This window comes from Ranitomeya imitator, chromosome 1, assembly GCF_032444005.1.
Source record: "Ranitomeya imitator isolate aRanImi1 chromosome 1, aRanImi1.pri, whole genome shotgun sequence".
Taxonomy (NCBI): Eukaryota; Metazoa; Chordata; class Amphibia; order Anura; family Dendrobatidae; genus Ranitomeya; species Ranitomeya imitator.
The window spans coordinates 34473978-34497138 of NC_091282.1; positions in this window are offsets into that span (position 1 = coordinate 34473978).

Consider the following 23161-nt stretch of genomic DNA (forward strand, 5'->3'; position numbering starts at 1 on the left):
TCCATCATAAATCCCCCTTCCTCCCATCCCAATTCCCCACATTACATCACTGTTCTCCCCCCCAACTCCATCATTGTGGGCACTTGGGGCCTAGTCATATCCAGAAAACCCGTAGACCAATGCCAAAAGATCCAAAACGAAGACTGGAGGATCATACAGAGAGCAGAAGACGTTAAACAAAGGATAAAACATTTTTACTGTATTTACAAAATATTGAAACACTCCTTTAATTTTAAAGAATTACCCGGAATATTTTTACAAGTTCATCAAAGGTATCGATGAGGTAGAAAGAAAACAAGAGGAGCGACCACCTATAGAGAGCAGTTATGATTTACTACCACCGCTGTGACTCAGTCCTCTTCTGCAATCTGCATGTTAGGTCCGACTGTGCAGATAGTAAACACCAAAAAAACGCCACCTCGTCTGGTCAGGGCAGCTCCGGTGAACCCTATAAAATGTTTCCCATTCCTTTCTGTGTCCTTAAATCACAAACTGCTGGGAAAAGCGACTTTAAAAAAAGAAATAAAAAAATAGCCTAAAACAATGTTCTAGAACGCAACGAGCAAGAAATACATTTCATGGTAGTCAGCACTTCCATAGATCAGTATAAATAGAGTAATGTGTCATCTCTAAGGACAAAGACATAAATTAGTTTTTTTTTTTCCTCTAGTATTCTAGGTTCAGCAAATATTTGTTGAAAAGTTACACAATTTTTAAAATATGAGAACACAGAAAATATATATATATATATATATATATATATATATATATATATATATATATATATATATATATATATATATATATATACCGGAATCCCTCCTCCTTTCTTTGATCCTATTTTGTCTCATATTAAAATTAAAACTGAGAAAATGAATAAAGAACTCTTCCCTGTGTGTTTTTCTGGAGCTCAGCCATGGCCCTCTCCTCTACCTCCTCACTGTACTACCTGTGGCAGAAAGACAACCGACTGCAGCAGGAGCCTCCCCCCACAGCTCCGCCTATAGTGGAACACAAAGACCATTAAGCCTCGCCCACTCAGGATTTCTACCAATCAGGAACATGCAGAAAATCCCACCAGATGACAAACAGCACTGGCAAGAATATTTGCTGTTTATTCATCATTCATCTCTAGGTTTAGTGTTCATAAACAGTTTATGGCATAGCCAATTTTTCACTTTTATGTTTTTTTTTCTTCTCCTTCTTTCAAAATGCATAATTTTTATTTTTACATCCACATAGCCACATGAGGCCTTTCTTATTTTGCGAGACCAGTCATATAAGACCATCCACTCTATCATGTAATGTATTGAAAAACGGGAAAAAAAATGTAAAAGAAATAAAATCACCATTGCTTTATTTATTAGTTTTTTTGTTCTTTTCCTTTGTTTCCCGAAAATCATTGTGCGGTAAAAATGACCTGACAAGTTGATTCTTCAGGTCAGTAAAATTTGAGGTGAAACCAGGCATAATAATAATAATAATAATAATAATAATATTTCATGGTTAAAAAAATTCTGAACATTGTAAAAAAAAAGCGTTGTGTCGCCACTTTCTCAGGTTTTGTGCATATGTTAAGTGTTTACAGTAGATTTTTTTCTGCATTAAGAGTGTTGGCAGGAAAAATACAATGCAAAATACACACTTTTTTATTCATTTTTCCATCTGTTTTTATGCTTTTTAGTGCTTTTTTTTACCATTCATTTAAGTGGGTGAAAAACACATAAGAATTAACATGCTGCAAATTTTTAAAAAACAACTTTGATGGTACAAATCTGCATGGAAAAAGTGAACAGTTTATATAGGAAACTTTAGAAATCTCACTCAATTTACTGATACTGTAAAATTGCGTTTTTTTTACCCATTTAAATGAATGGTAAAACTGCGTTTTACCCTTGAAAAAAATGCACAGAAAAAATGCATCGTATGCACGAGCCCTCAGGTGAATAACTTTTTTATTTTTCTGTTGTTTTTTTTTTTTTCATTGATACCATTTTAAGGTACATACTTCTTCTTCATCACTTTTTATTGCCTTTTTAGCAGAGTGATCGAAAAAATTGAAATTCTGCCTTGCAATTATTTAACCCATACGACTTTTACAACAAATAATTAAATTTTTTTAACAGATTGGACTATACCAAATATTCCATTTTTTTATATTGATATTTGAATTTTTATGTTGCTTTTTTATATATATCATTAAAACATTTATCTTTATTTTATAATATTGTTAGTCTTAAACAAGTGATCGCTTGTACTTGCTCCTATCCGGCCACTCTGACCGCTGCTATCAGCTACAGGTACTAGTTATGTTATACCGCCTCTCTGAGTAGCGCACTCAGCTCCCGAGCCCGCTACATACATTCGTACCTGTTCCATTACATAGAAGGTGGTACATCATGAGGCTGGAAGGAGTTAAAGGGTTATTTAGATAACACAGACACTGAAAAAAATCTGCATATTCCTATATTTCAATAAAATTTTTTTAGCTCTTGCAGTTCCTGATTTGACTTTGACTTTGAGGTCTGAGTTAATTTCCCGCACTAGTAATGGTCATGTTTACCTCCTGAAAATCTAGGGCCTTTGTGGCCAAGAGTAACCAATCAGAGCTCGGCTTTTATTTTTTAAGCATCTCTAGTGAAATGAAATCTGCCCTGTGATTGGTTGCTATGGGCAACAAAAGTCCCTAGAAGCAACAAAAACCTCAAAAAATGAAAATTGGCACAAACAAAAAAGGGTTTAAAGGGATCACGTCCCTGTAAAGAAACGTTAAATTGCACCATATACACTATTTCGCAACTGAAGTGTTTGTATTGTGCGTACTTCTATATACCGTTCCCTTCCATGACTCAAGTATGGATATATCCATAGTGAATGACAGTGTTGTTGACATTTGCGTAACCCGCCCCTCCAGGGCATTTTTTTGTGTGTTGAAATGTGACCGGTTTCTCATCTCACGTTTCCTTTTATCTAATAGTTTTCCGTGAATACATTCTTCCACTGAATCTGAAATACTCTGTGCCGCACAAAACATTGTGCAACTCTCAATTACAAGATGTATATAAGCTATCTGTCTATTATTCTGACAAGTCCGGTTGTGGATGTGAGTTTTATAAGTTTTATAAGTACAAATGCATCCAAGTTGAAAAAGAATTCAAGTTTGCAAATGTTCATAAATAAAAAAAAAATGACCATTTTGTATCTACAACTCCTATGCAGACCCATGTGTTTCCATGGTAACAGACTACAAACAAATCATGTGTAGTCTGATCCTTCCATCTTACTGTCTATGGATTAGCTAGATAAGGAAACCAAGTAGCACATAACTGTACCAGGATTGTCTCTTGTCAGTTTCTATGCAGACACAGTTCTCCTTGGGAGTTGCATACAGAAGATTGTAGGAGATTTTAACCCCTTCCCGGCATTTGCTGCATACGTACAGTGCATGTCAGGTGTATGTGTAAAGAGGTGCCGTCACATGCCTCCTCTTCTTTGGACACTGTTCACATGGATTACGTGGATTACCAATGCTAATGTTTTCCTGCAATGTTGCTGTATGGTGATTGTACTGTTCATAAGCTTAGGGATAGAATAGAAGGTAGTATAGGACAATAGTGAGATTAGAATAGAGGGGGCATACTAGAGATAGGGAATCGGAGTATTAGCTTAGGTTTAGTCAGCATAGGGGTTTTCCAGACGGGGAGGAGTTTACAGTGTAGTGTAGTGCAGAGTAGTAGGATATAGTGCAGACACTTCCTGGTTACTGAGCAGAGCCGGGCAGCCTTGCCAAGGGCAAGAAGCAGTGCAGTGAGAAGAGGCAGTCTGACAGCCGTGGGGATGAAGCTGCTGAGCCAGGAAGGGACCCCAGGCTGAGTATCGTGCAGGCGGTCACCAGCTTAGACAGAACCATTCTGAGGAAGGATCCGAAGCTTACAGCAGGGATTACGGGCAACTGAGACGGCGAGCCTGTTACTCTATAACTCGAAGCCGGACCAGGGGAATGGCGGAAAGCTGGTGGGCATAAAGGCACGGATGGGACAGGGATTGTCCGAAATGGAAGTGACTGCTGGAAAGGGACAGGGATTGTCCGAGAATAGCAGTTATTGCTGGAACAGGACAGAGATTGTCCAGCGAGGCAGGGATTGCTAGAGACGAGGCAGGGATTGCCAGAAGTGAGGCAGGGATTGCCAGAAAAGCTAGGCAGGGACTTCCAGAAGGAACAGAGGTTGCTGGGAAGGCAGGGAAAGCTTGAGAGATGCCACTCTGTGTAGACTGTGCTGCATTTGTGATGGATGCCCTACTGCTAAGTAAAGTTGAACTGTTGAAAAAGGACATTGTCTCTGAAATGGTTTGTGGAGCACGTGGATATGGAGCCAGAGTGGCAGAAGCCAAGGAGACTCTGACAGTAAATGTAAGTGTACTGCTGCACACGCTGCGCATGCAGCAAAAGGGACATTGTATTTCATCTGTGGGGCGCCAGGGTGTGGGAATACTACAGCCCGTTGCCATGACTACCACCCTAGCCATCTTACATATGGACCAGGAACTGCGTTACACAGCTTTCATCTGTCTGTAACGGCAGCCATCGGTCTAAGCTCTGATCACTGCTGGTAACCCATTGAATGGTGCAGTCAATCACTGACAATGATCTTTAAGGCACCCAGGAGTGAGGCACATGCGAAACCCGCTAGGGCTGTGGGGTACTCGGAAGCGGCAGCAGTGACCCGGTCCATGGCCCTGGGCGCGCAATAAAAGTGATGAGGAGAATAAAGTTTATATAGGGAAAGGGGATTGTTCGTGATGTCACCTGTGGTACTCGGCCAGGGATGGCCGACGCTGCTTAAAGGGACTGCTGGGGCTGACGGTGATGCAGCTGGAATGGTTCTGCTCCCCGCAGGTGGAACGGGGCCCCAGGGCTACCGGTACAGTTCTGTAAGGGAATTGTGGATGTTGGAGGAAAGTACTGAGGGTGCAGGAAATTATAGGAGTACACGAGGACTGTATTTTCTTTACCTTTAATTGCAGGTGCAGTCCGGAGCACTGGTGACACGTGATCATGGAGGTCCAGGCAGCCTGGAAGCATTTCAGGATCCACCTACCCTGGTGGATTTAGAGGCCTTCCCTCTACGCTGCTCCCTAGGTCTTTGGTGCATTAAGCTCCCACATGTCCCTGTTACAGTCTGTCCATGAAATGGAACCTTTCCCTGCATGGCAGGCAGCTTGAGCCTGTTCCAGGTGTCACCCCCTCGTGGTGACTTTGGGCTCTCGTATGCTGCTGTGCCTCAGGGTGTCAGTTGGGGCTAGGAGACCTGCAATCTCCTGCCCTCCAGTTTTAGTTGCCGGGCCTGCAGTTCCCACACAACCACAGACTCCTTTGTTCCGTCTTTGGCGCTCAGTCCTTGGGTGAGCTCAGTCGCAGCTCCAATCCCTCAGGTTCTCCTTACTTGCTTCTTCCTCTTTCACTTTCTCAGTCTATCACTAAAACTAAATCACTAGCCCCTCCTCCAGCCAGAACTTATAGGGAAGCTCCCCTAAAACAGGTGTTAGAGCTCCCCCTTCTGGTCTGGAGTCTGGAAATGTGTTACATGCTGATGTACCTGGAAAAGGGATCCCTCTTTGCTTCCAGGCATGACATCACCTCCTGTGAGGGAGGCAATGCCACTGTGGCAACCGGACTCCTGGGGTGCCACACCCATGTCAGGTTCCTATGGCCTCTTTCAAGCACCCCTACTCCCAAGAGTCAATCACACGGAGAAAAATGAGCTGGCATTGCAGCCATAGGCCTGCTAAAAGGTGTCATGAATTCCATTGTGGTACTGCTGCGAACTATAGCTATTGGGTGAGCTTCATAGGAGACAATGATTTTATCAAAATACTGAAATACAGTGGTATTACACAAGATTTCATGGCATGTAAAAGTTTGGACCCTCCTGGTCAAAATTACTGTTATTGTGAACAGCTAAACAAGTTAAAGATTAAATTATCTCTAAAAGGCCTAAAGTTAATTCCACATTTCCTTTGTATTTTCGGCCAAAAAAAAATATATTGTCATTTTTTACATTTTAAAAGTTGCAAAAAGGAAAATGGGCCACTGTAAAAGTTTGGGCACCCTTGGAGATTTGTGTGCTTAGATAACTTTGACCAAGGTCTCAGACATTAATTAGCCTGTTAGGGTTATGGCTTGTTCACTATCATCGTTAGGAAAGGCCAGGTGACACAAATTTCCCAGCTTTATAGAAACCCAGCATCCTCTAACCTTGTGCCAAAAAACAGTAGCCATGGGTTCTTCTAAGCAGCTGCCGGGCATTCTGAAAATGAAAATGGTGGAGGCCCACAAAGCAGAAGAAGGCTATGAGAACATAGCAAAGTGTTTTCATGTTTCCCTTTCCTCAGTTTGAAATTTAATTAAAAAATGACAGTAAACCATAACAATGGAGGTCAAGATAAGGTCTGAAAGATCAAGCAAAATTTCAGTGAGAGTTGCTCATAGGACTGCTAGAGAGGCAAAATAGAACTCCTGCTTGACTGCAAAAGACCTTCAGGAAGATTTCACAGACTCTGGAGTTGTGGTACATTGTTCTACTGTTCATAGATAATAAAACACATATGAACTTCATGGAAGAGTCATCAGAAGAAAACTTCTTCTGCATCCCCACAATAAAAAACAGAGTCAGATGTATACAACAGAACATCTAAGCAAGACTGATCCATTTTGGAAACAACTCCTGTGAATCGATGAGGTTAAAATAGAACTCTTTGGCCACAATGATCGAAGTTATGTGTGGAGAAAAAAGGGCCCAGAATTTCAGGAAGCAAACATCTCTCCAAACATTAACCCCTTACCGGCATCGGACGTACTATACCGTCCGATGCCGGCTCCCCTGCTTTGATGCAGGGCTCCGCGGTGAGCCCGCATCAAAGCCGGGACATGTCAGCTGTTTCGAACAGCTGACATGTGCCCGTAATAGGCGCGGGCAGAATCGCGATCTGCCCGCACCTATTAACTAGTTAAATGCCGCTGTCAAACGCAGACAGCGGCATTTAACTACCGCTTCCGGCCGGGCGGCCGGAAATGACGTCATCGCCGACCCCCGTCACATGATCGGGGGTCGGCGATGCGTCAGGATGGTAACCATAGAGGTCCTTGAGACCTCTATGGTTACTGATCGCCGGTGGCTGTGAGCGCCACCCTGTGGTCGGCGCTCACAGCACACCTCCATTTCTGCTACATAGCCGCGATCAGCAGATCGTTGCTATGTAGCAGAGCCGATCGAGTTGTGCCTGCTTCTAGCCTCCCATGGAGGCTATTGAAGCATGGCAAAAGTTAAAAAAAAAAGTTTAAAAAAATGTGAAAAAAATAAAAAAAACATAAAAGTTTAAATCACCCCCCTTTCGCCCCTTTATCAAAATAAATCAATAAAAAAAATATCAAATCTACGCATATTTGGTATCGCCGCACTCAGAATCGCCCGATCTATCAATTAAAAAAAAGTATTAACCTGATCGCTAAACAGCGTAGCGGGAAAAAAATTCGAAACGCCAGAATTACTTTTTTTGGTCGCCGCGACATTGCATTAAAATGCAATAACGGGCGATCAAAAGAACGTATCTGCACCGAAATGCTATCATTAAAAACATCATCTCGGCACACAAAAAATAAGCCCTCAACCGACCCCAGATCATGAAAAATGGAGACGCTAAGAGTATCGGAAAATGGCGCAATTTTTTTTATTTTTTTTTAGCAAAGTTTGGAATTTTTTTTCACCACTTAGATAAAAAATAACCTAGTCATGTTAGGTGTCTATGAACTCGTACTGACCTGGAGAATCATAATGGCAGGTCATTTTTAGCATTTAGTGAACCTAGCAAAAAAGCCAAACAAAAAACCAATGTGGGATTGCACTTTTTTTGCAATTTCACCGCACTTGGAATTTTTTTCCCGTTTTCTAGTACACGACATGCTAAAACCAATGAAATAAAACCCGCAAAAAATAAGCCCTCACATGGCTAAATTGACGGAAAAATAAAAAAGTTATGGCTCTGGGAAGGAGGGGAGCGAAAAATGAACACGGAAAAATGAAAAATCCCCCGGTCATGAAGGGGTTAAGCATGGGGGTGAATCAATAATGCTTCAGGGTTGTGTTGCAGCCAATGACACAGGGAACATTTCATGGGTAGAGGGAAGAATGGATTCAATGAAATGTCAACAAATTCTTGATACAAACATAACATCATCTGTAAAAAAAAAAGCTGAAAAGAGGAAGAGGATGGCTTCTAAAATAGAGAATGTTCCTAAATAGTGATAAGCGAGTATACTCGTTGCTCGGGTTTTCCCGAGCACGCTCGGGTGATCTCCGAGTATTTGTTAGTGTTCGGAGATTAAGTTTTCATTTCGGCAGCTGAATGATTTACAGCTATTAGACAGCTTGATTACATGTGGGGATTCCCCACCAACCAGGCAACCCCCACATGTACTCAGCTTGGCTACTAGATGTAGCGTGCTCAGGAAAACAAGTATATTCGCTCATCACTAATCCTAAACACACATCAAAATCCACATTAGACGACCTCAAAAGGTGCAATCTGAAAGTTTTACAATGGCCCTCACAGTCCTCTGATCTGAACATCATTGAAAATCTGTGACTAGACCTCAAAATAGCAGCGCATGCAAGATGACCCAGAAATCTCACAGAACTGGAAGAATTCTCCAAGGAAGAATGGATGGAAATCCCTCAAACAAGAATTGAAATGCTCTTGTCTGGCTACAAAAAGTGTTTACAAGCTCTGATACTTGTAAAAGGGGGCGCTACTAGGTGCTAACCATGCAGGGTGCCAAAACGTTTGCATCAACCCATTTTCCTTTTTGTAATTTTTAAAATATAAAAGATGTAAAAGAGATTCTCTGAGCCTCACAGATCTCATTGTCCGATCTGTGATTTTCACAGATGTGTGAATGGGGTTTTGACATTCTATCGGTCCGTCTGATAAAAATAAAAACTGTCTTCATGTGGGCAAGTCACACAAGTGTGTGAATGTAGCCTAAAGGAGGTTGTTTTACAAATAAGAGTATTACTCCCATCATCTCTCTGCATCATCTCACAGAGTACAGATACAGAATAAATATCTACATTCAGTAACTTAATGACGTCTCATCTGACTAGAATCATTATCTTTTGTTTCTTAGTCATCTGGTCTGACCTTCATAGCAACATCTTCCATCCGTGACTTGCCTGCCTACACTCATCACTGCAGCCTTGAAAATAACAAAGTCATATATATTTTATATATACATTTACCCCTGAATAAAAAAATCCCCCACACTGCACCCTTGAATACAAATATGTACCCCACCATTAATATATATTTAGCCACACACCGTTCAAATTATAACTGGATAAGCCAACAATGTACCCCCCATTAATTATAATTAGAAACTTTTCAGGCTGTCAATAAATATAAATTAATTAGTCACTTTGTCCTCCCCCATTTGATTACAAACTCAGTTCAGTGTTAACCACCCAATTCATTGCAAGTCCCTGTCCTTTGCCCTCCCAACCCCTCATTCATTATCAATCCCTACTGTGTCCCCCTTTTACCCCAATTCATTAGTCCTTGTCCTGTGACGCCCTCCCATTAATTAAGAGTCTCTGTCCTGTGACCCCCTCCCATTTATCATCAGTCCGTGTCCTGTGACCCCCTCCCATTCATCATCAGTCCCTGTCCTGTGACCCCCTCCCATTCATCATCAGTCCCTGTCCTGTGACCCCCTCCCATTCATCATCAGTCCCTGTCCTGTGACCCCCTCCCATTCATTACCAGTCCCTTTTCTGTGACCCCCCTCCCATTCATTACCAGTCTCTGTCCTGTGTACTCTCCTACCTAATTCATTATAAGTTTCTGTCTTGTATCCTCTTTTCCACCCCCAATTCATTATAAGTCCCTGTATAAAATCATCTCCACCTTTATTCCGATTGTGCTCTCCTCTTACAAATTAAGAATCCCTCACCTCTCCAGACGATCCCCCATGGCATTGCTTCCTTTCTCTTCTGGCTGAGTAGTTTCTAAATGATAATAACCAGGAGAATTCTGTTGCCAGGTATTTTTTACCTCTTTAAAAACAAAACCCAAAAAACAAAGATGCATTTTCTATCATTTCTGCGTGTAGTGAAATATGGATAGGTATGATTGTGTGACTTGCAGTGGTTTAGCATCTGCCCTGAAGGCTGCAGGTCTCACCAAGGTGTTAATATTATCCGGAGAAAGCAGCCTTCTGTCTCCAATCTCGCCAGGGGGCCTAGCTAACGACCAGGAAGGAGAGGAAGCCCTTCAAACCTTCAGCTCTTTTGAAGAGATATGTCAATAACAGCCTGACACTATCTATCTGTGAGAACCTTTAGGCAAAAGGTGTTCAGAGGAAAATAATATATTCATTGGGGAGCGGCCGTGACCCAATCAAAAACAAGCAATTATAATATTAACCTGAGAGGCTGTTCTAGAAACTTGACCTCCAGAGTAACTCTATAAATTAGGCTTGTATACATATAAAGTTGATCACAGATTGAGGGGCAGCCTAGCTGATGTGATCCAGTCCATATTCACCCCCCCCCCTTCCCTTAGGGAGCAGAAGCAGACTACAGGATAACTATTTCTGTAAGTTTTCACCTGTTTATTTTATAACTGTTTTGCATATTTGTCTCTTTTTATTACTATATTTTTATACCTTTTTTTTCACTGTAAGCACTGTACCTTTTTGTATTAAAGCATAAAACTTTAACAAGTTGAACCTTGTATGTTCTAAAGAATCCATAGCCTTAAACTGTTTGAGCCTTTTGAGTGGTAGACAGTAGTAGTAATATTTCCGGGACTCATCGCCCGTGTGTTCAGTGAGTGGTGGCAACATCTATGAGCGGGGTGTGTGGACTGTGTCGGGGTGTGGTTTATGCTCCCATTACAACATAGGACAGAGGTTGAATGCTGGACCAAGAGAATAGAGATAGATTAACCCTTGCAGGCGCAACCCCAAGTCGCGTGCTTAGAGCAGGTATGTGACAGCACGGAGGGATTCGTGACACTGTGCATTTGGAATTTTTCTCCTTCTTTCCAGCACTTTATAGGGTAAATTAAATGAAGCCATTCAAAACTACAACCGACTCAAAGAAAAATATGCTTTCATATGCCTACGTGAATAGTGATGAGCATGAGCGAACCCATGAATGTTCAGGTTCGCTGAATATACTGTAAAAAGATTGATTTTTAGAACCCCAAACCCAATAGAAGTCAATGGGGACCAGAACTTCAGTGCTTTAAAATGGCTGTAAAATGGTCATAGTCAGGGATAAGAGGCTGCAAAAGGAAGCAAAATGGGGATAAGAGAATGAAATTGACCTTCAAATAAATGTGAATAGGGAAATGACTTAAAATAACATATAATATAAGAAAAGAAAAAATAATAATCTTGAACCAGGAGGCAGAGGTCCAAGTGGAGGAGGTGGACACGGCAGTGTATGTGGAAGAGGCAGGAGAGGAGATATCCAACACTGTTTTTGTGGGAGGGGTTGTGACTTAAAAGAATATAGAATAAAAAAAATAACAATCTAAAACCAGGAGGCGGAGGTCCAATCGGAGGGGGAAGTTGAGGTGGAGGTGGAAGAGGCATAGGAGGAGGAAATGAACACTGGTTTTGTGGATTTTGTTTTTTTTGGGGGGTGAGTGGGCAGACCATGGTGTTCTGAAGCATGTGATGGTAACTAGAGAAGAGTGATTACCCGGTCCAGCAGCCACATCAGTATAGTGCGGCCGTCAGACGGGAGCCCTGAGAACCTCTTCCTACCAGCTTGCATACCCAGCTTCTATTTTGATTAGGAGATCTGGCGACATTTTGTGTCCTTCATGACAGAATAATAATGGCGGGCCAGGACAGCTAATCAAAAGAAGACCCAGGGACTACGGAGGCAAGGAGTCGGTTCACAGGACTCCAGTCCTGTGGCCATGTACTGCCAAATTCTGCAAATGTGTTCGCTTATCTCGCATACACTGTCAATTAGTCCAATTTAATCCCATAGTCAGTTACTGAAAGCGGCATGTAAATGGCTAAATGGCACCTATCGGCGCTAGCTTCGTTCGTTCATTTTACATTCATCTGCCCTACCATCCGCCCATGGTAACATGCCACTAATCAACCTACGAACCAATAAAATGCTTATGTGTTTAGTGATTGGATCATGTATTTCCCCATGAAAATCCTCTTTGTTGGCAGCGTTATTAGCCCCCTTGTAAATAGGATATGCTGCCATGTGAACTGGCCTCTAAACATGCGCCGATCAACTAATATATAGTTGAGCGTCATTTGTTCATGTGCAGAATCGCCTTAAATATCAACTGATATGATCTAAATAATGTGTTTGTATTTGTGGGCTGACCCACAGCATGGCTGAGCTTGAAGGTGTATGGGGCAGCTGGCGATAGCTGTCACAGCCTAGTGAGCATTGGCTGGCACTCGGCTATAAGTCTATAAGCAGTCTTAGGTCTGTGGGGGTGGTGGAGCTGATGGTCTGCTGTCTGACACTGTAAGGCAATATAGCCTAGACAGGGTTAACCGTAATGGCCGGCCCAGTTGGGGAGGAGAAACTGAAAATTAGTGCCAAGTTCAGGAAGTGACAGTTCAGTAGAGAGGACTAGTGAGAATTGACAGCAGCAGTGGCAGGCAATAAGCTCGGGGCAGAGGATTGACAAAAATACCCCTTACATGTGATTCCATCTGACGGCCTTTGAACCTTGAGATGGACATCAGGGACTTTAGGAGCCCTCAGCCTGTAAAGATACAGGGAAAGATGGGCTCAAATTCTGAAAGGCGGGAGGTGTTGCAATCTGGGTGCGCTACTAGGGGTGGAGAAGATAACAAGATGGATGCTCTACCCATACCGAGAACCAGGGCTGAAGTTGTGTCCGGTACCTGTGGGAAAGACGACAACCCGTTGGGCCTTATCCTTTATGCCTGTTTGTAAAGACAGCCATTTGTCAAGTAAAAGATTGATTGTTTTTACAAATCCTGTGTGGATTGATTTCTTCCAAGGTTCCAGAAGAATAAAACATGGAGCCAATGGAGGTCTGCAGGTCAGAAGTAAGTCACATGCACCCTACACACAGAGCACAACGGGACAGAGACACGTGTTGGCTGTAGAGTGCCAGAGCGAATGGGAACAGCAACTCACCCACAATGACATCACTTAGGCACTCTACATGCCCACCTCACACATCCAGGGTTTCTGGACTGGCGCAGGTCTCGTGACTAGAAATGAATGGACCCTTAGATGTTTGGGTTCGTCGGGTTCTGCCGAACTACAGTTGAAAATTCAGTTCGATATCCGAACTTGAACCCAATATTAGTCAGTGGAGACCTGAACTTCAGTGCTTTAAAATGGCTGTAAAATGGCCATAGTAAGGGCAAAGGGTCTGCAAGAGGAAGCGCAATGGTCGTAAGAGTAGGACAATTGCCCTGGAAACAAATTTGGATAGGTAAATGACTTAAAATAACATACAATCTCCTCAAAAAAGGACACATTTTGGGATGAATCTAAAAAGTTTGTGAAGAGGATTGGATTAAAAAAAAAATTGAAGATGAGGCCCTGTACCACAATGGCCACGTACACATGGATGGTACAGTGAAACTGTGAATAGTCATTAAGCCAGTTAATTTGGATTACATTCTTTGAATTACTTGCTACAGATTGATGTAAAACTATGAACCAGTTAAGGAATGCAAGGAAAGCATGACAGAGGCACCGCATAGGCCCCCACGCCCTCGCCCCTGTCATGCATTACGTTGGGTGAATTGGTTGACAAGGCCAGGCAGTCGTGTAGTCCTCTGAAGTCTATTCACCTCACCCTTGCCATGCAAGAGGCGTTATCTCTCTGTCTGCCACTTCTGGACCTGCCACCATAGCGATCCGCTCTCCCTTCCGACCACCACCAAGTGTTTTCCCCCCCCACCCCCCCGTGCCATATGGGCTCTGTTACATTCTGGTGTCCTTAGAGTAAAGTGAGTCAGGGTTTGTCTCTGGAGACGCAGCCTCATAAACGGGTACCACATCCAAGGCAGGAAGAATGATAAATGGGTGCCACATCCAAGGCAGGCAGAATGATAAATGGGTGCCACATCCAAGGCAGGCAGAATGATAAATGGGTGCCACATCCAAGGCAGGAAGAATGATAAATGGGTGCCACATCCAAGGAAGGCAGCAGTCAAGCAAATTAACCACTCCTCAACTGAGTCAGCGGATCATGTTTCAATCAAGACACGATATCTATCCACGAAAATTTCGAGGCTCTGTAATTGGAATGAGTAACTAAATCCTTTAATGAGCAACTATTGGAGGGCAAATCTGGTGCCAGCAGCCGTGGTAATTTCAGTTGCGTACAGTAAAGTCTCCCACCAATACGGCGCGCACACAGATGGTACAGTGAAACTGTTAATGCTCATTAAATGAGTTCATTTTGCCTGTATGGTGGCTCAGTGGTTAGCTCTGGAGCCATGCAGCACTGGTGTCCTGTGTTCAAATGCCATCAAGGATAACATCTGCAAGGAGTTTGTATGATCTCCCCGTGTTTGCGTGGGTTTTTTCCAGGTTCGCCGGTTTCCTCCCACATTCCAAAGACAGACTGATAAGTAAACTAGATTGTGATTTACAGTTAGGGCCAGAAATATTTGGACAGTGACACAAGTTTTGTTATTTTAGCTGTTTACAAAAACATGTTCAGAAATACAATTATATATATAATATGGGCTGAAAGTGCACACTCCCAGCTGCAATATGATAGTTTCCACATCCAAATCGGAGAAAGGGTTTAGGAATCATAGCTCTGTAATGCATAGCGTCCTCTTTTTCAAGGGACCAAAAGTAATTGGACAATGGACTCTAAGGGCTGCAATTAACTCTGAAGGCGTCTCCCTCGTTAACCTGTAATCAATGAAGTAGTTAAAAGGTCAGGGGTGTATTCCAGGTGTGTGGTTTTGCATTTGGGAGCTGTTGCTGTGAGCAGACAACATGCGGTCAAAGGAACTCTCAATTGAGGTGAAGCAGAACATCCTGAGGCTGAAAAAAAAGAAAAAATCCATCAGAGAGATAGCAGACATGCTTGGAGTAGCAAAATCAACAGTTGGGTACATTCTGAGAAAAAAGGAATTGACTGGTGAGCTTGGGAACTCAAAAAGGCCTGGGCGTCCACGGATGACAACAGTGGTGGATGATCGCCGCATACTTAATTTGGTGAAGAAGAACCCGTTCACAACATCAACTGAAGTCCAGAACACTCTCAGTGAAGTAGGTGTATCTGTCTCTAAGTCAACAGTAAAGAGAAGACTCCATGACAGTAAATACAAAGGGTTCACATCTAGATGCAAACCATTCATCAATACCAAAAATAGACAGGCCAGAGTTAAATTTGCAGAAAAACACCTCAAGAAGCCAGCTCAGTTCTGGAAAAGTATTCTATGGACAGATGAGACAAAGATCAACCTGTACCAGAATGATGGGAAGAAAAAAGTTTGGAGAAGAAAGGGAACGGCACATGATCCAAGGCACACCACATCCTCTGTAAAACATGGTGGAGGCAACGTGATGGCATGGGCATGCATGGCTTTCAATGGCACTGGGTCACTTGTGTTTATTGATGACATAAGAGCAGACAAGAGTAGCCGGATGAATTCTGAAGTGTACCGGGATATACTTTCAGCCCAGATTCAGCCAAATGCTGCAAAGTTGATTGGACGGCGCTTCATAGTACAGATGGACAATGACCCCAAGCATACAGCCAAAGCTACCCAGGAGTCCATGAGTGCCAAAAAGTGGAACATTCTGCAATGGCCAAGTCAATCTCCAGATCTAAACCCAATTGAGCATGCATTTCACTTGCTCAAATCCAGACTTAAGACGGAAAGACCCACAAACAAGCAAGACCTGAAGGCTGCGGCTGTAAAGGCCTGGCAAAGCATTAAGAAGGAGGAAACCCAGCGTTTGGTGATGTCCATGGGTTCCAGACTTAAGGCAGTGATTGCCTCCAAAGGATTTGCAACAAAATATTGAAAATAAAAATATTTTGTTTGGGTTATGTTTATTTGTCCAATTACTTTTGACCTCCTAAAATGTGGAGTGTTTGTAAAGAAATGTGTACAATTCCTACATTTTCTATCAGATATTTTTGTTCAACCCTTCAAATTAAACGTTACAATCTGCACTTGAATTCTGTTGTAGAGGTTTCATTTCAAATCCAATGTGGTGGCATGCAGAGCCCAACTCGCGAAAATTGTGTCACTGTCCAAATATTTCTGGCCCTAACTGTATAAGTCCAAATAAATAAACTTATTATGACAGATCACTGTAAAAACCATGCATCTGTCAAAGAATGTATGGAAGTAAGCTATCCAGATAAAAACTGTGGAAGTGATGTACTGTTGTGAGAAAAAGTGTTTGCCCCCTTCCTGATTTCCAAATCTTTTGCATGTTTGTCACACTTAAATGTTCCAGATCACCAAACAAATTTAAATAAATTAGACAAAGATAAGGCAAGTTAGCACAATATGCAGTTTATAAATGAAGGTCTTTATTATTAAGAGAAAAAGAAATCCAAACCTACACTACAGGGCTATGTGTGAAAAAGTGATTGCCCCTGACCCACCTTCCTAAAAACATAAATTAACTGTGATTTATCACATCTTTGGGAAACTGAGTTCAAATTGCCTAGCCACACACAGGCCTGATTACTGCTACACATCTGTTCTTAATCAAGAAATCACTTAATTAGGACCTGCCTGACAAAGTGATGTAGACCAAAAGTCCCTCAAAAACTAGACATCATGCTACAATCCAAAGAAATTCTGGAACAAGTGAGAAACAAAGTAATTGACATCTATCAGTCTACTAAAGGTTATAAAGCCATTTCTAAAGCTTTGGGACTCCAGCGAACCACAGTGAGAGCCATTATCCACAAATGGCAAAGACATGGAACAGTGGTGAATTTTCGCAAGATTGGCCAGCTGACCAAAATTACCCCAAGAGTGCAGCGACAACTCATCCAAGAGGTCACAAAGGCTCCCACAGCAACATCCAAAGAACTGCAGGCATCTTCTGACTCAGTTAACTTCAGTATTCATGACTCCACCATAAGAAAGAGACTGAGCAAAAATGGCATGCATGGCAGATTTCCAAGACAAAATTCACTGCTGAGAAATTAGAACATACAGGTTTGTCTCAGCTTTGCCAGAAAACATCTTTAATACACTGTGGACTAACAAGATAAAAATTGAACAACAGCATTTCAGAAAAGGAACATCATACCAACAGTAAAATATGGTGGTAGTAGTGTGATGGTCTTGGCCTGTTTTGCTGCTTCAGGGCCTTGGAGACTTGCTGTGGTAAATGGAACCATGAATTCTGCTATCTACCAAGAAATCCTGAAGGAGCATGTCAAGCCATCTGTTTGTATACTCAAGCTGAAGCACACTTGGATTATGTAGTAGGACAATGATCCAAAACACACCAGCAAATCCACCTCTGAATGCCTTAAGAAAAACAAAATTAAGACTTTGGAGTGGCCTAGTCAAAGTTCTAACCTTTAATCTGATTGAGAAGCTGTGGCATGACTTTAACCCCTTCCCGACCTGTGACACAGCGTATGCGTCATGAAAGTCGGTGCCAATCCGACCTGTGACGCATATGCTGTGTCACAGAAAGATCGCGTCCCTGCAGATCGGGTGAAAGGGTTAACTCCCATTTCACCCGATCTGCAGGGACAGGGGGAGTGGTAGTTTAGCCCAGGGGGGGTGGCTTCACCCCCTCGTGGCTACGATCGCTCTGATTGGCTGTTGAAAGTGAAACTGCCAATCAGAGCGATTTGTAATATTTCACCTATTATAACGGGTGAAATATTACAATCCAGCCATGGCCGATGCTGCAATATCATCGGCCATGGCTGGAAATACTAGTGTGCCCCCACCCCACCCCACCGATCGCCCCCCCAGCCCTCCGATCTGGCCGGTACACTGCTCCGGCTCCCCTCCGTCCAGTGCTCCGCTCCCCCCCGTGCTCTTGTCCGCTCCCCCCGTGCTCCAATCACCCCCCCGTGCTCCAATCATCCCCCCTGCATTCAGATCCACCCCCCCGTGCTCCGTTCCACCCCCCATGCTCCGTTCCAGCCCCCTGTGCTCCGTTCCACGCCCCCCGTGCTCCGTTCCACGCCTGCCGCGCTCCGATTCCCCCCCCCGTGCTCCGATCCCCCCCCCCCCCGTGCTCCCCCCCACCCCATCATACTTACCGATCCAGCCGGGGTCCCGTCCGTCTTCTCCCTGGGCGCCGCCATCTTCCAAAATGGCGGGCGCATGCGCAGTGCGCCCGCCGAATCTGCCGGCCGGCAGATTCGTTCCAAAGTGCATTTTGATCACTGAGATAGATTATATCTCAGTGATCAAAATATAAAAAATAATACATGACCCCCCCCCCCCTTTGTCACCCCCATAGGTAGGGACAATAAAAAAATAAAGAAATTTTTTTTTTCCACTAATGTTAGAATAGGGTTAGGGGTAGGGTTAGGGTTAGGGGTAGGGTTAGGGTTAGGGTTAGGGGTAGGGTTAGGGGTAGGGCTAGGGTTAGGGTTAGGGTTAGGGCTAGGGTTAGGGGTAGGGTTAGGGCTAGGGTTAGGGTTTCGGTATGTGCACACGTATTCTGGTCCTCTGCGGATTTTTCCGCTGCGGATTTGATAAATCCGCAGTGCTAAACCGCTGCGGATTTATGGCGGATTTACCGCGTTTTTTTCTGCGCATTTCACTGCGGCTTTACAATTGCGATTTTCTATTTGAGCAGTTGTAAAACCGCTGCGGAATCCGCACAAAGAAGTGACATGCTGCGGAATGTAAACCGCTGCGTTTCCGTGCAGTTTTTCCGCAGCATGTCTACAGCGATTTTTGTTTCCCGTAGGTTTACATTGAACTGTAAACTCATGGGAAACTGCTGCGGATCTGCAGGGTTTTCCGCAGCGTGTGCACATACCTTTAGAATTAGGCTATGTTCACACGGTGCGGATTTGGCTGCGGATTGGCCGCTGCGGATTCGCAGCAGTATTCCATCAGGTTTACAGTACCATGTAAACATATGAAAAACCAAATCCGCTGTGCCCATGGTGCAGAAAATACCGCGCGGAAACGCTGCGTTGTATTTTCCGCAGCATGTCAATTCTTTGTGCGGATTCCGCGTCTTTTTAAACCTGTTCCTCAATAGGAATCCGCAGGTGAAATCCGCACAAAAAACACTGGAAATCCGCGGAAAATCCGCAGGTAAAACGCAGTGCCTTTTACCCGCGGATTTTTCAAAAATGGTGCGGAAATATCTCACACGAATCCGCAACGTGGGCACATAGCCTTAGGGTTAGGGTTGGAATTAGGGTTGTGGTTAGGGTTGTGATTAGGGTTATGGCTACAGTTGGGATTAGGGTTAGGGGTGTGGGGGGGTTAGTGTTGGAGGTAGAATTGAGGGGTTACCACTGTTTAGGCACATCAGGGGTCTCCAAACGCAACATGGCGCCACCATTGATTCCAGCCAATCTCGTATTCAAAAAGTCAAATGGTGCTCCCTCACTTCCGAGCCCTGAAGTGTGCCCAAACAGTGGTTTACCCCCACATATGGGGTACCAGCATACTCAGGATAAACTGCGCAACAATTACTGGGGTCTAATTTCTCCTGTTACCCTTGTGAAAATAAAGAAATGCTTGCTTAAACATCATTTTTGAGGAAAGAAAAATTATTTTTTATTTTCACGGCTCTGCGTTGTAAACGTCTGTGAAGCACTTGGGGGTTCAAAGTGCTCACCACATATCTAGATAAGTTCCTTGGGGGGTCTAGTTTCTAAAATGGGGTCACTTGTGGGGGGTTTCTACTGTTTAGGCACACCAGGGGCTCTGCAAATGCAACGTGACACCCGCAGACCATTCCATCAAAGTCTGCATTTCAAAAGTCACTACTTCCCTTCTGAGCCCCGACGTGTGCCCAAACAGTGGTTTACCCCCACACATGGGGTATCAGCGTACTCAGGAGAAACTGGACAACAACTATTGGGGTCCAATTTCTCCTGTTACCCTTGGGAAAATAAAAAATTCTGGGCTAAATAATTATTTTTGAGGAAAGAAAACGTATTTATTATTTTCACGGCTCTGCATTATAAACTTCTATGAAGCACTTGGGGGTTCAAAGTGCTCACCACACATCTAGATAAGTTCCCTTGGGGGTCTAGTTTCCAAAATGGGGTCACTTGTGGGGGGTTTCTACTGTTAAGCCACATCAGGGGCTCTGCAAACGCAACGTGACGCCCACAGAGCATTCCATCAAAGTCTGCATTTCAAAACGTCACTACTTCACTTCCGAGCCCCGGCATGTGCCCAAACAGTGATTTACCCCCACATATGGGGTATCAACGTACTCAGGAGAAACTGGACAACAACTTTTGGGGTCAAATTTCTCCTGTTACCCTTGGGAAAATAAAGAATTGCAGGCTAAAAGATCATTTTTGAGAAAATAATTTTTTTTTTTATTTTCATGGCTCTGCGTTATAAACTTCTGTGAAGCACTTGGGGGTTCAAAGTCCTCACCACACATCTAGATTAGTTCCTTTGGGGGTCTAGTTTCCAAAATTGGGTCATTTCTGGGGGATCTCCAATGTTTAGGCACACAGGGGCTCTCCAAACGTGACATGGTGTCCGCTAATGATTGGAGCTAATTTTCCATTTAAAAAGCCAAATGGCATGCCATCCCTTCCGAGCCCTGCCGTGCGCCCAAACAGTGGTTTACCCCCACATATGGAGGTATCAGCGTACTCAGGACAAACTGGACAACAATATTTGGGGTCCAATTTCTCCTATTATCCTTGGCAAAATAGGAAATTCCAGGCTAAAAAATCATTTTTGAGGAAAGAAAAATTATTTTTTATTTTCATGGCTCTGCGTTTAAACCCCCAGGTGCTTCACAGAAGTTTATAAGTGCTCAATGTGCATCTAGATAAGTTCCTTGGGGGGTCTAGTTTCCAAAATGGGGTCACTTGTGGGGGAGCTCCAATGTTTAGGCACACAGGGGCTCTCCAAACGCGACATGGTGTCCGCTAACAATTGGAGCTAATTTTCCATTCAAAAAGTCAAATGGCGCGCCTTCCCTTCCGAGCCCTGCCGAGTGCCCAAACAGTGGTTTACCCCCACATATGAGGTATCAGCGTACTCGGGAGAAATTGCCCAACAAATTTTATGATCCATTTTATCCTACTGCCCATGTGAAAATGAAAAAATTGAGGCGAAAAAATTTTTTTTGTGAAAAAAAAGTACTTTTTCATTTTTACAGATCAATTTGTGAAGCATCTGAGGGTTTAAAGTGCTCACTAGGCATCTAAATAAGTTCCTTGGGGGGTCTAGTTTCCAAAATGGGGTCACTTGTGGGGGAGCGCCAATGTTTAGGCACACAGGAGCTATCCAAACGCGACATGGTGTCCGCTAACGATGGAAATAATTTTTCATTCAAAAAGTCAAATGGCGCTCCTTCCCTTCCGAGCCTTACCATGTGCCCAAACAGTGGTTTACCCCCACATGTGAGGTATTGGTGTACTCAGGAGAAATTGCCCAACACATTTTAGGATCCATTTTATCCTGTTGCCCATGTGAAAATGAAAAAATTGAGGCTAAAAGAATTTTTTTGTGAAAAAAAAGTACTTTTTCATTTTTACAGATCAATTTGTGAAGCACCTGGGGGTTCAAAGTGCTCACTATGCATCTAGATAAGTTCCTTGGGGCGTCTAGTTTCCAAAATGGGGTCACTTGTGGGGGAGCTCCAATTTTTAGGCACACGGGTGCTCTCCAAACGTGACATGGTGTCCGCTAAAGAGTGGAGCCAATTTTTGATTTAAAAAGTCAAATGGCGCTCCTTCCCTTCCAAGCCCTGCCGTGCGCCCAAACAGTGGTTTACCCCCACATATAAGGTATCAGCGTACTCAGGACAAATTGGACAACAACTTTCGTGGTTCAGTTTCTCCTTTTACCATTGGGAAAATAAAAAAATTGTTGCTAAAAGATAATTTTTGTGACTAAAAAGTTAAATGTTCATTTTTTCCTTCCCTGTTGCTTCTGCTGCTGTGAAGCACCTGAAGGGTTAATAAACTTCTTGAATGTGGTTTTGAGTACCTTGAGGGGTGCAGTTTTTAGAATGGTGTCACTTTTGGGTATTTTCAGCCATATAGACCCCTCAAACTGACTTCAAATGTGAGGTGGTCCCTAAAAAAAATGGTTTTGTAAATTTCGTTGTAAAAATGAGAAATCGCTGGTCAAATTTTAACCCTTATAACTTCCTAACAAAAAAAAATGTTGTTTCCAAAATTGTGCTGATGTAAAGTAGACGTGTGGTAAATGTTATTTATTAACTATTTTGTGTCACATATCTCTCTGGTTTAACAGAATAAAAATTGAAAATGTGAAAATTGCGAAATTTTCAAAATTTTCGCCAAATTTCCGTTTTTATCACAAATAAACGCAGAATTTGTTGACCTAAATTTACCACTAACATGAAGCCCAATATGTCACGAAAAAACAATCTCAGAACCGCTAGGATCCGTTGAAGCGTTCCTGAGTTATTACCTCATAAAGGGACACTGGTCAGAATTGCAAAAAACGGCAAGGTCTTTAAGGTCAAAATAGGCTGGGTCATGAAGGGGTTAAAAAGGCGGTTCATGCTCGGAAACCTCCAATGTGTCTGAATTACAACAATTCTGCAAAGATGAGTGGCCAAAATTCCTCCAGAGCGTTGTAATAGACTCATTGCCAGTTATGGCAAACGCTTGATTGCAGCTGTTTCTGCTAAGGGTAGCCCAGCCAGTTATTAGATTTAGGGGGCAATCACTTCTTCACACAGGGCCCTGTAGGTTTGGATTTCTTTTTCCCTTAAAGTGGTTGTCCACTACTAGAACAACATCTTCTTAATCAGCTGCCTGGACTTCCTCTTCATGTTCGACTGTGACCCCAGCACTGATTAGACACCAGAGTCACTTGTCACATCGCACGAGAGCCCCAGGAAGAGTGACTGCTGACAGCACAGGAACGTCACCGTCACAGGAGGCGAGTATAGGCTTTATTATTTTATGGGTG